The following is a 17,778-nucleotide window of genomic DNA, read 5'->3' on the forward strand; positions in this document are numbered from 1 at the left end:
ATTCCTTTTTTACAAGTGGGAGAACTGAGGCTGACAGAAATTGAGTGACTTTCCTGAGGTCCTGTAATGGAAGACAATTACTGGTGATCTGACCACTAATACATACACAATCAGGAAGCAATAACCTCACAATTCTCCCCGAAGTACCCAGGAAGGATTATTTCTTTATAGCCATCTGTTTAGTCTGCTCCTTTGTCAGTACTGATTGCCAGACTTAGCCCAGGATTACATGAGAAAGTAATGCTGGTGAGAACTGTCCAGCAGCACCACATTTGAGTGAGGGTGGAAGATGGGGCTGGTCTTGTGGCATGGGGAATGAAAATACATAGACCCTGTTAAAACACCTGATGGAACTCACCTCTATTTCTTATTCGGGTGGTCAAAACCTTTATTCTGAGACCCAGAAGAAGAAAAAAAGCTTCTCATACTTACCTTGAACTTCTCTTGGATTGTTCTATCAGCTCCTACTTCCTACTGTGACCCAGCTTCCCACTTTGGTTCAACTTCATATTCCAGATCATTGACTCTAGCTTTGCAGAAGCAATCCAAAGTTTCTGGACCATTCTTGAGCTGCCTGACTGGCCTGAGATTGTCAGAAACTTACTGGTCAGGAGAAGGTTGGAAGAGAAGGGAGCAAATGCCTTTCCTACTTTTGTCCTTCCTAGGACCGTGGTCTCCAGAATGATCCCCTGTGAATGGATGGCCAAAGCCAAGACAGTCTAGAGCTTCATAGAACTACCGAGTATCAGAGTTGGAAGGAAGTTAGAGGCTGTCTAGTCCAACTCTTCTATTTGACAGGGAAAGAAACAAGACCCAGAGGGATGAAATTATTATCAAAAGTACTCCACAAATGTTCCAGAGAGAACAATAAGGATGTGGTGCTCCATAGCATACTTTGAAGAGATATTCAGTAGGAGACATGGACTGATGGGTTCTCTTGCTAAATACACCACAGATGACCAGGACAGAAGACAATGTTCCTGGCACCAGATTCCTCTTGTAATCACCTGAGGTTAGGGCTGAGGGGAAATGAGTGGAGATGGGGAGGTCTCTGGGTACAGTCCAAAAAGGCTGACTGGTAATGTCCAGATAGGCGCTGAAGCATTGGGAGAGTGTGTTTTTGAGGGGTCACAAGGAATGGAAATGACCCCCTTAATACCTGGCATTTTAAGTTATGCTTGCAGAAGCTGGTAACCAGCATTCTTTGTACATTCTGCTTTTGAAAGGCTTGGTAACATTGTTCATAAGACTTCATTGATGCTTAGAGGCAGTATAGCATGGGGAAGAAAGCACTAGTTGAGGTTCAGGAGACCTGGGTTTGACTCCTGCCTCAGAAACTTCCCAAGCAGTGGGATGTTAGAAATCACTTAATCTCTCAGTCTCAGACTTCTCATCTATAATATGGGCAAAATAATGGCATCTTAAGTTCCTTCCAGCTCTCAATCAATGAACTCACGATCCTATACTAGTACTGCCTACTTCACAGATGTTCTTTAGAGAAGAGCTTTGTTTGGGTTTAAATTTCTGTATTCCTTTGAGTTACATTAGCTGGAGGCACTGTGGTGTAGTGGAGTGAAAGCCAGCCTTGAAGGCAGGAAAACTTGGGGGTGAGTCCAGCTTCTCACATATACAAATTGTGTGATTACCTTAGGCAAGTCCTTTGGCCTTTCTGGGGCTCAGTTTCTTCATCTGTAAAGTGAGAGGCATAGATCAGGTGGTCTGCAAAGTAGGAAGGGGGGAGAAGGAATTAGGCTTAATGCCAGGCACTGTGCTAAGTGCTTTTCCCAAATGTTATCTCTCTGGATCCTTACCACACCTTTCCCAGACCACTTTTGTCCCACTGGACTGATGAGCAAACTGAGACTGACAGAGGTTAATTGGTTTACCAGGGTCATACAGTTAATTACTGTCTGAGGTCAGATTGGAATTCAGTCTTCTTCACTCCAAGCGTGGTACTCTATCCACTGTCCCAAAACCCCTCAGTGGCCCAAGCTAAGATTCTCCAAGACTCATACACGGTAAGTGAGTTACTGATCTCCCTCAATGGAAGCAGTTTCCACTCCAGAATTCCCTACACCAATGAAATTACAGGAGTGGACTTCTGTGACTTTAAGAAGGTAAGATTTTTAGAAGAAAAACCTTGGTACAAGTCAAGAATTTTGCCCCAAATGGAACTGCAGCCTACAATGAGGAATACTGGCTTAGGGAGTCCCTAAGTTTTATTTGTTTGTATGTATACATACAGTCAACTTGGTGGTGTAGTAGATTGACTGTCAAGTCAAAAATCAGGAAGACCTCAGTTCAAATCCAGCCTCAGACACTTACTAGCTATATGCTCCTGAGAAAGTCACTTCACCTTCTTTGCCTCAATATCCTCATCTGTAAAATGAAGTGGAGAAGAAAATGGCAAACCAATACACTATTTCTGCCCAGAAAACCCCAAATGGGGTAACCAAGAGTCAGACATAACTGAAATGATGCACAACAAGATGTTTTGCATATGTATACATGTATATATGAATGTATATACGTGTGTGTGTGTATAAATGTAGATGGGTGTGTGTGGCTTGTGTGCGTGTGTATATATGGGACCTGCAACTTCATGGAAAAGCAAGATTTGATGAGATAGAGATGAAGAGAGAAAACATTTAGGCATAGAGTCTGTAAACAGAAGATGGAGTGCCCTTTGTAAGGATCAGAGAGAAGACTGGATTGGCTTAAGTGGGAAAGAGAATAACGTACAATGAGATTTTAGAGTTTGATTGAATTGTGAAGGAGCCTAAAAGCCAAACCAAAGAGTTCATATTTTTGTACCATCGGTTATAGGAAGACATTGGAGTTCATTACATGGAAGAGTGACATAGTTCGATTTGAACCTTAAGGAAATGACTTAAGCAGGTAGGGAAGATGGATTGGAGAAGGGAAATTAAGTGAGACAGGGGAATCAGTCAGGAAGTGGGTGCAATAATCTAGGGAAGAGATGATATGACAAGTGATGCTTGTGTGAGCAGAGATAAGGGACTTGATTCCAGTGATTCTATGAAAAGAGAAATGAAAAGATTTGCCCTCTGATTGACTATATGAGAGTGAGGAGTGAAGGATAAAGCTAACTGAGAACTTTTGAGATTTGAAAGGATGATGGTGTCCATGATGAAAGCAAAGAAGTTAGGAAGAGGGATGAGTTTGGGAGGAAATATGAGCCCTGTTTGGATCATATTGAATATGGGATGTTTTGTGGACATTCAGTTAGCACTGTCCAATAGAGAGTTAGTGATGTGGGACTGAAACTCAGGAGTGAGGTTATGGTTAGAAATATAGATCTGGGAGTCATCTGCACAGAGCTGATCATTAAACCTTCGGGAACTAATAAAATGCCAAGAGAGTAGAGAAAGAGTAGAGGGTCTAATTTAGGTCCCAGTTAGCATAGTAAGAGTAACTTCTTAGAAGAATGCTTTCCTGGCATCTTTGGTGCAGATAAGGTACAAGTTTTTTCAACTTTGCCCTCAAAACAGATATCCATGTAGTATAGATTACCTTTCCTGATTCTATTTTTCTTGTCATTATTAAAATGAATATATAGAAAAGCCTTCACTAAATTTCCTTTCCTTTATATCATCATTGTGTGAATGTCACTGGTTTTTCAAAGGCTTTACCAGGGGAAGGTCCTATCAAGCTAGGAAATCTAGATCCAGTTATGGACCTGGGGTTCATTATTACAGAACCAACCTTAACAAAGAGGAAAAGAAATCAACACAAGAATATTGGCCATTGGGAGATGTTTTTTGGTCATAGACACTTACCTATGGAATCTATGTAATGGTATTATTTGTCCTAGTGTAGGGACTACCCCAGCCACTGATATCACAGATCTTTGTTGCTGGCCTCAACCCCACCCCCAGAAGAGTATAAACTCCTTGAGGGTATGCACACATTGATTTTTTTTTCTTTGTATCTCTAACTACCAGCAAAGTGCCTGACACAATAGATACAATTCTCTTTATTACATGTACATGCACAATCATGTTAAATGTATTTCCTTCCACATTAGTCATGTTGTGAAAGAAAAATGAGAAAAAAGGGGGAAAGTGAGAGAAAGAAAAAACAAAAAGCAAAAATGCTTTGATCTACATTTAGGCACCATAGGTCTTTCTCTGGACATGGATAGAATTTCCAGTCATGAGTCTTCTGGCATTATCTTGAATCATTGTATTGCGGAGAAGAGCTAAGTCTATCATAATTGATCATCACATAATGTTTCTGTTACTAAGAATAAGGTTCTCTTGCTTCTGCTTACTTCACTCGGGATCAGTTCGGGTAACTTTTTTCAGGTTTTTCTGACATATTGGAAATTCTTGTTGAACTGAATGATAGTGGAAACAATGGGGTGCTGAACATGAGCTCTCCAAGAAAGAGAGACAGAGGAGGATTGAGGGCAGAAGAAATGTAATCCCTCTGGTCCTCCATTTCCTCCTTCAACAAAGGAAGGGGTTGGAGAAAATGCATTCTCTAAATGCATTCTAAGATTCTTTCCCTCATGATTTCTCCCCTCATGGAGCTTGCAGACACTGTCCTTGTCCAATTTAATGATATTTCAATATAGTCATTCTTCCCTAAGTTCTTTCTCTTGATCTCAAGCCCATTGACCTTGATGTCTGGTATATAGGAGAAGAAAGAACCACCAGCCACAACTAGGATCTTTAGGGCGTCCCACCAATCCTTCAACCTATGTGTAAGTGGGTCTCTCCTCTAGTCCAGACTAACTTTTTCTTACATAGAGAGGGCCTCAAGGACTCTTTCTTCCAAATTATTGTCTTTCCATCTTCCTTTCTCAAGGAAAGTCCTTCCTAAACTTTGCTCTGCACAGTCCTTCCCTGTAAGCTAGGAAACATTAACATCACTATTTCACTCCTTTCCTTCCTCCCTCCCAAGCTAGTGGTGATAGCCTGGGATGTGAGGAGAAGGGAGGGGGTCCCACAGCTAATTTGTACTTGGGTATCATGTTAACATTGGCTCTATTTGTTTGGGACCAAGAGGCTCTGGGTACTTAAGAGCAGATTAAGCTGCCAAGCTCTGGATCAGAAGCTCAGACCACTTTGGCCCCTGACCTGCCACTTACGCCAACTGATTATTCTGTTGACTGAGGCTGGAAGGGGGAAGTGGGGAGGAGAGGAGATACGCCCCTCTGGGGGTATATATATGGGAGGCCCCAGTGGTTCCTTCAGCTCAGAGAGGACCTCAGCAGGTGGTGTCTGTAGGAGCTGCTTGAAGAGGAAGCAATCATGATGAAGTGGCTGATTATTGCCCTTGTCTGCCTCCATTTTGCAGAGGCAAACAAGATCGTCAAGTAAGTCCTGAGTGTGGGTGGGGGAAGGTTTGAAGAAAACTGATGGCAGAGAACAGAGCACAGGAGAGAGGAGGGAGAAGGAAGCACAGTGTAGCGGGAAGAGCCCTGACTGGGAGTCAGAATGGTTTGGAATCTTGCTGCTTATTACCTGTAGTGTAATGTACAAGTCAATTAACTACTCTAGACCTCAGTTTCATGATGATGATGATGACGATGATGATGATGGCTAGCATTGTATAGTGCCTTAAATTCACAAAATGTTTATAATATTGGTAAAGTATTTAGCACAGTGTCTGGCACATAATATACACCATATAAATGCCTGTTTCTATCCTCCTCACTTCCCTCATTTCCTTTTTACATATATTAACTCATATGATCCTTATAACAACCCTGGGAAATAAGCATTATTATCTCCCTTTTACACGTTAGGAGAACTGAGGCACAGAGAAGTTAAGTGAGTTGCCCAGGGTCTCATAGCTAGTAAATATCAGACGGAGGATTTGCATATAGGCCTTCCTCACTCCATATTCTACCTCTCTATCCACTGAACCATCTTTCTGCTCCCTTAGGTGTAACATGAGTTAGATGAGAATCAAGTGACATTTTGGAAAAGATGTAAAAGCCTTCATTTTGCGTTAGAGAATCTGGATTCAGATTCTTATAGCCCAGGTGACTTTAGGCAAGCCTCTTAAGCCCTCTGGATGTTCATTTTCTGAGGGTCAAAATGAGGGGGTTGAGTCAGAAAACCTTTGAAGTCCTTACCAGCTTCAGGTCTGTGAGTCTATTATTTTAGAAAAGAGGGAGGAGCACACGGAATGTAAGCCATTGTGTGTGATCATCAAGTAAATCTTTAGCAGAGAGACTTCTGAAAAGGCAATTAAAGATCCCAAAGAAACTGAGCTATGCAGGAAATGGTCATAGGTAGAGAATTGACCCTAGATTCATCCTTGCCATCCCCACCCTCCAACCTAAAATTTCCAATGTACATGACAACACAATTAAAACCCAGAAGCATTTATTGATACTTACTGTGTATAAGATGGGCACAGGAAACTTTTCATAACGAAATAGTTCTTGAAGAAGCTTACATTCTATGGGGAGGGAGGGACATGATGATGAAAGGAAACAAGCATTTATGAAGCACCTACTATGTGCTGGGCACTATGCTAAGTGCTTTACAAATATTATCTGTTTTGATCCTCACAACACTGGGAGGTAGACAATAACTATCATGGGGAATGGGAAGAGATGAGCCCCATGTATAGAGAGGGACACACAAGTTTTGAGGGATTGTCATTGTATGGGGCTCTAAGGGAGGAAGAATAGACCCTTCTAGGCTCTTCTTCTTTTACCCTTCTCCAAGGGAGACTTTCATTCCTGCCAGGAGGGGAAGCAGGAGGTTGGGGCTGGAGTCCACTCTCTGGACTAGCATTATGCCCATCTGCTCTCATAAATATTTTGAGTCCAGAGGATATAACTTGGTTCCATCTACCTTCTGAGCACTTGGTCATTTTGGGGAGAAGGGGGACCTCAAGCTCTGTATCCAGGACTTGACTTCTTACTTATCAAATACCAATTCCATGATGAACACCAATAAGAGTATCTCAAAGAAATTTCACTTCTCAAAATCGCAGCAAAATAGAAATCAGAAAAGGTATGCACAGGAGAATGTATACCAGGCAAGACAGTGATAAAACTCTCTCACTGGGAGTGAAATAACTCATCTCAGTCAAGAGAGAATGTCCTGGGTCGAACCTAAGTCTCTAGAATAGCAGGCTGGGGATAGACATGCTCCTCTCATGTCCTCTCAGAGACCTTTCCTTCAATAACCTGAAGTGAGATTGACCTCTTCCATCTTCTCTCTTAAAGTTGGAATCTAGAAGAACCTGAGGTAATTCAATCTTTGAAGAGTCTTAAAGAAGACTAGTGCTCCAAGAGGCCCAAATGGGACTGGCCCTGAAAAGTCCCAAAGAGGAGCTCAAAAGGGACTCTTAATTGAAGAATCCCAAAAGGACCTGGCAAAGATTGGAGCTCTCTCCTCTCTTGCCATTTCTATCCTGCGCTCTCACCAAGGTCAGGGCATTTATCTCCACCAATTAAAAGAGAGTCCCCTTCCTATGGGCTTGAGGGAGAGGTTACATCATTATTCCCATTTTGCAACTGAGTTACCTGAGGCAGACAGAGGTGAAGTGATTTGCCAAAGACAAATAGCTAATGTCTGAGGTTGATTTGAACTCAGGTCTTCCTCACTTAATGTCCTAAGTTCTTTCCACTGTATCATCTAGGCGAATAGGGCATGGAAGTGTGGTGCAGAGAAAATTGAACCAGTGCAAAGAGAAAAGTAGAAAAAAAGAAGTAAAAAGAAAAAGTATACAAAGAAGCAGCTATGTGGCACTGCAGTGGATACCGAGTGCCAGGCCTAGTCAGGAAGACTCAGCTTCATGAGTTCAAACCTGGCCTCAGACACTTACTAGCTCTCTGACCTTGGGCAAGTCATTAGCTGTGTTTTCCTCAGTTTTCTTATCCATTAGATGAGCTGGAGTAAGAAATGTCAAACCACTCCAGTTTCTTTGCCAAACATACCTTAAATGGGGTCACAGTGAGTGAAACATGACTAAAACAAGTGAACAACAATGTACAAAGTCAATTTAGAGGAACTTCTGAGTAAGGAAAGAGCATACTACCTGCTGGAGGCCAAATTGGAAGGTCTTCTGTCAAAGATAGTAGTTGAAGTAAAAAGAGTAAGACGTCAGTGCTGAAAAGCTGGGTCTGAAAGAGACCAGATTGCAGAGTCATAGGCAAAGGTAGGAGGGAGTTATACCTTCTGTCACTTAGCTCTTGTTGCCCTGGTCTGTGGAGCCTTTGCTGCTGGACTGTGGATGAGATTGACAGAGTCAGGGAGGAAGTGAGTTCTGGGACAGTGGCACTAACAGCACCTCCTCCTGCCCCCTCTCAGGGTCCCTCTGAAGAGGTTCAAGTCCATGAAGCAGGTGATGAAGGAGAAGGGGGTACTGCATGACTACTTGAAGACCCACAAACAGGACCCTGCCACCAAGTACTTCAACAAGTTTGCTGTTGGCTATGAGCCCCTCACTAATTACATGGATGTGAGTCAGCATCTTCTCTCTCTTCAGGCTGAAGGCTGACTCAGCTCTCCTGGGGTCTTGGGATGCACAGCTCACAGTGTACCAGTCAGCTAAGATGAGCATGTCCTGGGGGGTGGATCCTGGATGACAGAAAAAAAGGGACATGCTGTCCACCCTTAGGAAGTTCCCACTTTGACAGAGAGGGACAAAATTTTAGCCTGGAGGAACCTGCAATTTTAATAGGGGTGAGCATGCTGAGACTCAGGATGGGATCCGCCATATTATTGCATTGACAGGTGGCACAAAGATCAGTGAGAATAGCCAAGGAACAGGTTGGATGACAGTATCAGGAGCCACAGAGACCTTGGGAGACTAGAGCACTTGGAGAAATTGAACATGATGAAATTGAATAAGGAGAAATGTAGTCTCAAATTTGGATTGGAAGAACTCAAGCTGTCATTCAAGCAATTTAAAAATGCCTCCTGAGCCAATCAATTCCCCTCCCCAAAGCTGCTTAAGCCAAGACTAGATGACCACATGTCTGGTACTTTATAGAAAGCCTCTTTCAGGCATTGGTTGGATTGGATGGTCCCTGAAGGACCTTCCATCCCTGAGTTTCTGTGATTCCATGGCTGGCAACTGGAGAAGGAGGCAGATTGAAATGATGGAAGGGACTTGGGCCCACAGCCCAGTCTTGCTAGATGCTGCTAGACCTTAGGTGGGCAGGGGATGATGTGAGTGTGCAGGACAATTAGCATTCCTCAAGCCATTACTATGTGTCAGGCACAGGATGGGTTTCTGCAGTACAGTTACCCAGCCTTCCTCCCTAGGTGTCCTACTATGGGGAGATCAGCATTGGGACCCCAGCCCAGAACTTCCTGGTCCTCTTTGACACTGGCTCCTCCAACCTGTGGGTGAGCTCCGTCTACTGCCAGAGCGAGGCCTGCAGTGAGTACCCTGGTGTGGCTGGGAAAGAAAGGGAGGGGAAAAGTAGTCATGCAGAAAATAGGGCACCTTCCTCAAAGGAGGCAAGAAAGGACTGCTGGGTGAACTTCAGGGTCAGAATGGACTAGCAGTGTTTTCAATCACATAGGACACCCAAAGCAGAGCCAAGCAGAAGCACATTTATCCTATTCTATTCCAGTCCAACCTCCATATTCTTATAATGGACCTACTCTGTACCTACAGCATGGGAGAATGCAAAGGAACTGTGAGATTTGATCTTGGCTCTGCCATCTTCCTAGGTAGACAGGACATGCATAGAGTTGTTCTAGGTCTGATGAATATCCTTGGGTTTGGGCCACAGTATATCTGTACATTGGGCAGAAACAGGACATTGTATAAAAAAACAGTTCAGAGGGATTGGAAGGTGTGGTCAGGCATGATGGCAGCTGAGAAGGGATGGAGGAGATAAATAGGTGGAAACTGCTATCCCCCACCAGGTGAGGTGTTTGTGGATCGAACCTTAAGTCACCTCACTTACCAAGCCTTCTAGGTAAATCTCTGAAAGCCTGTATTCAAATCCTGCTTTCTCCTCCTTTCTGATTAAGTGACCAACAGCAATTTGTCCTTCCTATCCCAGGGCAACTCTTTAAGACTCTCAGTCAGTGGGTCAGCTAGGATGAATTAAGTGACTGCTATGTGATAGGCACTCTGCTAAGTGCTCTATTTACAAGACTAAGTTTCAGGCAACTTTCACCCTGTGAGGGTGACAGAGCCACAGAACCACAGGTAGGAGTTGCCCTCCCCTCCTCCCTAAGACAGGATGTCATTATGTGTCAGATTAGGAGGTACCAACAGTCAGCATTGGAGGAGTTTGGTGGAAGGGGAGCACCAAGGGGGCTCGGAGAGCTCAGGGAATCAACATTTGAACTGTGTCCTGAAGTTGGATTTCGATCCTTGGAGTTAGAGCTCAGAAAGACCTGAGAGGTTAAATGGAGAGAAGAATAAAGGGCACTCTTCAAGGATAAAACATGAGAATTTCACCTAGCAAAGAACAGACATGAAAGGGAAAAATCTGTGGCAGTCTTCTATAAATCCCAACCCCTGAGAGACCTGCCCCTCTCCTCCGCTAGGTCAGCCCTTCACTGTCCCAGGCTGAGGGCTGGAGGTGAATAGGTGATCCCATAGAAGGGCCATCAGAGAGAGGGAGAATGTTAATAATGATGAGCCCCATGATATCAGGCTTTAGCTGCTGACAGACTTATAGCCACTACATAAGATGAGAAGTAGAGATATTATTATCACCATTTTATAGATGAGGAAACTGAGGCTTTAAAAGGTTATATGACTTTCCCAGAGTCATGTGGCTCCTGAGCATCACAGATGAGACTTGAACCCAAATCTTCTAATGCCATGAATGCCCTTTCCATTGCACTACCATGCAGAGAAGTGGGAAATGGGGTGATGAGATCCAGAGTTATTGGTATCTACTGACATTCTCTTTTTGTATGAACAGCCACTCATACCCAGTTCAATCCCAGTGACTCTTCCACCTTCACCAGCAGTGACCAGACCTTCTCTATTGAGTATGGATCAGGGAGCCTGACTGGAGTCTTTGGCTATGACACTGTGACAGTGAGTGGTTATGGGGAAGAAGTGATTAAGGGGAGTGAATGAGTAGACACTCAGTGCCCACTGGGGGCTCCATTCCAGATGCAGGACTTGGACACCTGGGAGCAGGGACATGTGGGAGTCCAGCTGCCAGAGGCAGCAGGCTGAACTCTTAGGTTCTCTTCATGTTTGTGGAAAGACTGGTCATAGATGAAAAGAACTTCTGATTCCCTGGCTTTTCTTCTTCATTCTGTAGTGAGCTTAGTCTGGCTTCAGGAGCCTGAAGGACCATGGGGCATGTGGGGAGGAGGATCAGAGCTATGTATCATGCTGCTCCATGCAGAGATGGTCCCAAGTCCCCATGGCCTTTGCTCCTCAAACTCCTCCCCAACACAAGAGTTACATCAAGACAGAGCTTGGGTGGGTCATGACCCTCTCCTCATTTGCTTCACTTAGGTGGGGAGACTAAGCTCATCTGTAGGCCTGGGGGAAAAGCTGTTGTCCCCATGGCCTCCTTCTGAGCCAGTCCTTCCTGATGGACTTCTCCCCGACTCCCACAGATCCAGGACATCTCCATCACCAAGCAAGAGTTTGGCCTGAGCGAGACTGAGCCTGGCACTGACTTTGAGTATTCCAATTTTGATGGGATCCTGGGCCTGGCCTATCCTGCCATCAGTGCTGGTGGGGCAACCACTGTCATGCAGGGCTTCCTGCAGGAGGACCTGCTGAATGAGGCTGTCTTTGCCTTCTACCTTAGTGGGTAGGTGACTTGGCTTACTTCTTCCTCTGTTCCCTCATCCTCCTCCTGACCCTGTCTTGTCTCCTGATTCCAGGGCATGAAATTCTCTATGGCAGAACTTTTAAACCTGGGCTTTATGAATATCTATACATACATATACAAACACACACATATGGACACTTGCACATATATATATATTTGTATATTATATATATATTTCAGCTGTTTTTCAATATAATCAGTTTCTTTGGTAATCTTATGAATTTTATTTTATGCATTTGAAAATATGATTCTTTTGTAGGTGTCACAGGCTTCACCAGACCTCCAAAGGGGTCTGTGACATACCCAGAAAAGGTTAAGAGTCACTTCACTGTGGCTCTTTCCTTTTCTCTCCCCTGTCAATGGGTAAATGAGTGAATTCATTTGTATTTATTGATTAGCTGCCATGAAGGTGGAATGGGGATGGGGCTGAGTCAGAGAGGGAAGCTAAGAGGTGGTCCCTTCCATCAAGAGGCTGACTGGGGATTAGTTGATGGAGAGGGGGTAGTACCTGGATTGACTTGATAGGCTTACAGTAGGTGAGTAGAACAGTGAGGAGACTGACCTGACTGGCAAGTCTGGTGCCTTTCGCGAGCAGTGGGACTTGTGTTGAAAAGGGAGGTTGGGGAAGCTGTGGAAGGCCAGCCTGAGCTTTTCAGTCATAGTGCTTCCTCTTTTCCCAGTCTGGAATCACAGACTCTGAGGGATAGAGAGCCAGGAGACATTATAGAGAGCACTGTTTTTATCATCATTTTAGGACTGGAAAGGATCTTGGAGGTTGTGTAATTCCATCTTCCATCAGAGATAAAGCAGCTGGATAGAGAAAGAGAGGGGACCTGAGATTTCATTGGTAAAGGGGGTTTCCAGATAGAAGCTCTCTAGCAGTGAAAGTTATTTTTGTGGTTTTTCAATTGTGTCTGACACTTTGTGACCCCTTTTCAGATTTTTCCTGACAAAATTCTGGAGTGGTTTACCATTTCCTTCTCCAGCTCATTTTAAAAATAAGAAAACTGAGGCAAAGAGGGTGAATTGACTTGCTCATGGGCACATAGCTATTAAGTGTCTGAGGCTGGTTTTGAACTAGGGAAGATGAGACTTCCTAACCCCAGTTTCAGCCCTCTATCCCCTACAGTGCCACCTAGCAGCTTCAATGCAATTTATAGCCCTGGAAATCTCAATGAAATGTTAAGTGATTTGCTTAACCTTCACATAGCCATTATAGATAGTGGTGTGTCTAGAATTCCAGCTTCTTGACCCTGGGAGACCAGCTCTCTCTCCACTCTGCCATGCTGCTCTTCCAAAGATTCTGAGGCCTAGGAAATCTATCTTCCTAGTGCCCCAGGATGAACTCACAGGACTCAGATCCAAGGCTATCTTACCACTTGACCCTGGGTGCTAGGAAGAACTTTGACTGGCCTGTGCCTCCTTCATGTGGGAAGCAGAACAGTGGAGCAGGGGTTGCTGATGAGTAATCAGGACCTATGGGCTGAGCAAGAACTTTTGTGGCAGGAAATAGGAAAAAGAAATAGAAAAATACTTTTCCCCTAGCCTGTCCCTGCCTATTTCTCAAAGCCAATATTTCCTGTGTCCTCAGGGATGAGAATTCTGACAATGGAGGTGAAGTCACTTTTGGAGGAGTGGACACCAGTCTGTACACTGGAGACATAAACTGGACCCCTGTCACTGAGGAAGCTTACTGGCAGATTGGCATTAGTGGGTATGTGAGGTGTGGTAGGGAGGGGAGAGAGGGACTCAGAATGGATGTATTACTGAAGATTATTCCTTCAGGGTGGAAAAATGAGAGCCAAAGGGAAGTGAGCCAAAGTCTAGGGAGAAAAGTCATGGCTAACATGGGTTGATATCCTGGGTCTTTATATAAAATAGGTATTACAAAGAAAGGATGAGATCAAGTCTAGAGGGACCAGCTCTATGATGGGTCCATAAATAAGAAATATGAGTAAGGAGAATGGAGGTGTGGGACCCATGCCTCTTATCTGGAAAGGGGACTGAAGTAAGATAAATGCCATTGTCTCAAATGCTGTCTCAAGGTAGAGGGAAGAAACCCAGTAGATTGAAATGCTTTGACTTGGGGATTACCAAAATGACCCAGGCTGGGAATTTTGGATTTTCTCTGAAATGAGAGGAGTGGAATTTTGTCAGCAAAGGACAAATTGAGGCTGATATGGCAGAAAGATCCTTTAATGCAGGAGAGGGCAGCAAAAACGACCAAGAACTGTCTCTAAACAGTGACTGTCTTCCTTTAGGTTCTCCATTGGTGGTGAGTCTACTGGCTGGTGCTCTGATGGTTGCCAAGCTATTGTGGACACTGGCACTTCCCTCCTCACTGTTCCCCAGGATATGTTCTCTGAGCTGATGCAGTACATTGGAGCTGAGGAGGATGAAGATGGACTTGTAAGGGATCCTCTCTAAGACTCAGTTTCCTCATCTACAAAATGGGGATAATTATACTTGGGCTTGGTATTTCACTAGGTTGCTAGGAGGAAAGCACTCTGTAAACCTTAAAGTACTACCATCATTATTGCTGGCTCCCCCTCAAAACCTTGCTGCTCTGACTCATATTTCTGTTTATGAGGATATCAGAGTTAGGAGTCCTTTGGTTGGCATACGGTTTGATTAGTGGTATGGGGCAGGATTGGTATGGAGAGGGTAATCATGGGAGCTAGAACTTGGGCCAGAAAGACTTTCCTGAACATATTGTAGAAGCTCTGGAGACTCATGAGAGGGTAGAGCTCTTAAGTACCTGCCCCCATAGACATATCTTCTTCCTGTGTCTCTGTCCTCCAGTACTTGGTCAGTTGCAGCAATATCGACAGCCTGCCTACACTCACCTTCACCATCAATGGTGTGGACTTCCCCCTTCCTCCCTCTGCCTACATCCTTGAGGTGAGTCCCCTTCATTCCTCTACTAGGCATTCTTGCCTGCTCAGGAGTGGTCCTTGTGAGCAGGGAGGGTAAAGGAGAGATCAACTATTCTTCTTCTTGGGAGGGAGGTGAAAAATTGAGCTGTAGGTGAGAGGATCACACCCTCAAATATACCTTGCTCCCTGTCCTCCATGTTCCTTAGGATAAAAAGGATGACAGAAGACAGGATTAGGGGACTGGGGGAAACAGATACACCCCTATGACATGACTCTTCCAGGATGTGATGTGATAGAATACTAGACTCTCAGTATTGGAAGGGGTATCAGTGGTAATCTGACCCAACTCCCACACAAAAGAGTCATCTCTGCTACAACATCTCCATGAGGTAGTCTTCCACATCAGCTTGAATACTCTCAGGGATGGGGAGCTCAGTGTCTCATAGGGCAGCCTGTTCCACTGTGCAGGTCCTAGAATCGGGGTCACTGGCAGAGAGGAATGGTTACAGGTCAATACTTAGTCCTCTCTAGATCCTGGATTAGTCCCTTCAGGGCAACTTCCCGGACCTGACTCTTGGACCCTATTTTGGAAATTCTCTTGGAGGACTGCAGGGGCAGAGAGCAAAAGTGGATAGATAGATAAGTAGGGAGAGAGAGAGATGGACATATAGATGATAAATGGAACTTCTGTTAAATGCTAACTATGTGACAGGCACTGTGCTGTGAAGTCCAGTGTGGCTCAGTGTGATATTGCTGATCAGTCACTCAATAGCAAACATTAAATAATGTATTCAGCATGGTGCTAGGCACAGAGTGTAAGCATGTTTTGGCAGGTTATGGACAGATAGAAAACATAATCTGGGCTCTTCTGGATTTTCCAATATAAGTGCAAAAGAGGTTAAACAAAGAGAATGAACAATGATACTAAGCAATGAGTATTCATTCCGTGCCCCTACTTTCCCATCTCCTTAGTGGCAGGATTAATCCAAGGGAGGCACAGGTCCTGATGAGATGGGGTGATCAGTGAAAGGTTTCAAGAGAAAATTCAGAACTTTTCCTGCCCAGAGATAGAATCTGAAGCCTAAGGCAAATATCCCCTGCTCAATGAATCCTACTTCCACAGTCAAGGCCAACTTCCTAGAGGAAGTGGGTCTTCATGGTTAATGGACTCCTCTTCTTCTCCCCTCCAGGGTGACAGCACCTACTGTGAGGTGGGGATGATGACCACTTACCTGAGTTCTGAGAGTGGCGAGCCCCTCTGGATCCTTGGGGATGTTTTCCTGAGGAACTACTACTCTGTCTTTGACCTTGCCAACAACAGGGTGGGCTTTGCCAGCCTGGCCTAAGCTCCACTTCCAACCTTGTTTTAACTCCCTGCCTTTTGGGATTGTCTTCAACCCTTCGTGTCTTCCTACCTCCCTTTTTGTCTCTCCTGATGGATTCTGGATCTTCATTGTGTGGCCTGGGAGTCTATAAATAAAAATTATTCTAACGCTTCATGCATTTGTTCTTTCATTCAACCTGTATCAAGCTTTTACTGCCTGGGAAACCATGTACTGGGTGTTGGAGGTGGTGCCTCCAGAGGTTATATATGGCAAGATTCCAGCTGTTACTGAGCTCACGGTCTTGTAGGAGATAAAAATACCAACATTTCTAACTACATGATAAATTCATTGCAGAAGCTTCAATAAAAATGTTATATGAAGCCTGAGTTTTATGAGATGGGATTGAAGGGAAGATAATTCCTGGTCAGTGGATCATTCTGACTTCCAAATGCTTTTTTTAGGATTGAAGTGAAGTGTCCAATTGGGACTGCTTTATCCATCATGCTCTACTATTTTAGTCAGCTCAGAGTGTTTTCTTGGGGAACATATATCAACCAAACAATTAACAAAAATTAATTCAACGCCTACTCTATGTGCCAGGCACTGAGTCTACTCAAATAGTATTTCTAGTGATCACTCCTGGGCTCCACACTTACCTGTGTGCCACACTGCCTCCTTAGTTCTTTATATTTCCACTGTGTACCCTGCTCCGTCAGACCCTGATCCCCGAACAGCTTTTTATCTTCCCATTTTCTAATCTCTGCCTCCTCCACCTTAGAATGTGTTTACCTTTTTAAAATAATCCAAGTCTCTTCCAACCCAAGTATAGGGGCCAAGTCTCCTCTCCTTGCCTGGAATATTTCCACGACTAGGGAGGTCTTTATGGACAAGGGCTATGACCATATATACTCTATTTTACCACGACCTCCCAAGTGTAGGATCCAGATCTCAGTCTTCTTATTTCTCCCTCGCTCCTAGTGGAAGGTTCTGCCCTCCAGCACATCACAACTCTTAGTCTAAGCATCATAACAGGGTTGACAATCAGGCATTGTTATAAAAAATATTAACTTCCCATTCCCCCCTCCCCAAGGCTCTGGGCTCATATGAACCAAATTTTGTTGTAGAGACTTGACCTCAAGTGTATTAGTTTGTCTGTTTGGATAATTATGGTCTGATCCTACAGCAAAATTCTAAGGAAATTTCTTTCTTTTTTAGATATTTTCAACACAACTTTACTCTTATCTGTCCAGAGTTCTTAACATTTTCTGAACCATAGACCCTTCAGGCAGTCTGGTGAAACCTATGAACCTATTTGCAGAATACCAGCCTAAAATAAAGTCCATAGCATTACCAAGGAAGCCAATTATGTTAAAAAATAGTCATCCAATTTTTAAGAAAGGCTTAATATTAATTATATGTTTTCAACTGCTTATTGTTGTTTGTCCTGTTTTGAAGAGGACCAATGCCATCCCTGGTGCTTTCTTGACTTGGTGAATTGGGTTTAAGTGAGGCAGAATTGCTCAAAGTTTTCAGCCTCACTGTCTTCCTGAGTCAGTGACAGCACAAAAGTCAAGATGACTGCTGCTGGGCCAGGAGGCAGTGAATGACTTTGACCCAGCTCTAAATGCAGCACAGTGCCTGCTTCCCTCTCCTTGATGGCCACAGGAACAAATTGTTCTCATCTACCCATTCCCCCAAGGGAAGCCTTCACATGCTTGAGGTAGACATTCTCCTAACTCACCCACAGATTCAAGCCCAGCCTGTCAGTTACCCCAACCTGATTTATTCTCTCTACTCAGATTGTTTACCA

At 44.1% G+C, this 17,778-nt stretch overlaps 1 pseudogene; it reads left to right on the top strand.

Moving 5' to 3' along the window:
- Positions 1-5,282: 5,282 nt before the first annotated feature.
- On the top strand, positions 5,283-15,989 carry LOC140523649 (gastricsin-like; annotated as a pseudogene).
- The last annotated feature ends 1,789 nt before the right edge of the window (positions 15,990-17,778 follow it).

Source organism: Notamacropus eugenii, chromosome 2, assembly GCF_028372415.1.
Source record: "Notamacropus eugenii isolate mMacEug1 chromosome 2, mMacEug1.pri_v2, whole genome shotgun sequence".
NCBI classification, from domain to species: Eukaryota; Metazoa; Chordata; class Mammalia; order Diprotodontia; family Macropodidae; genus Notamacropus; species Notamacropus eugenii.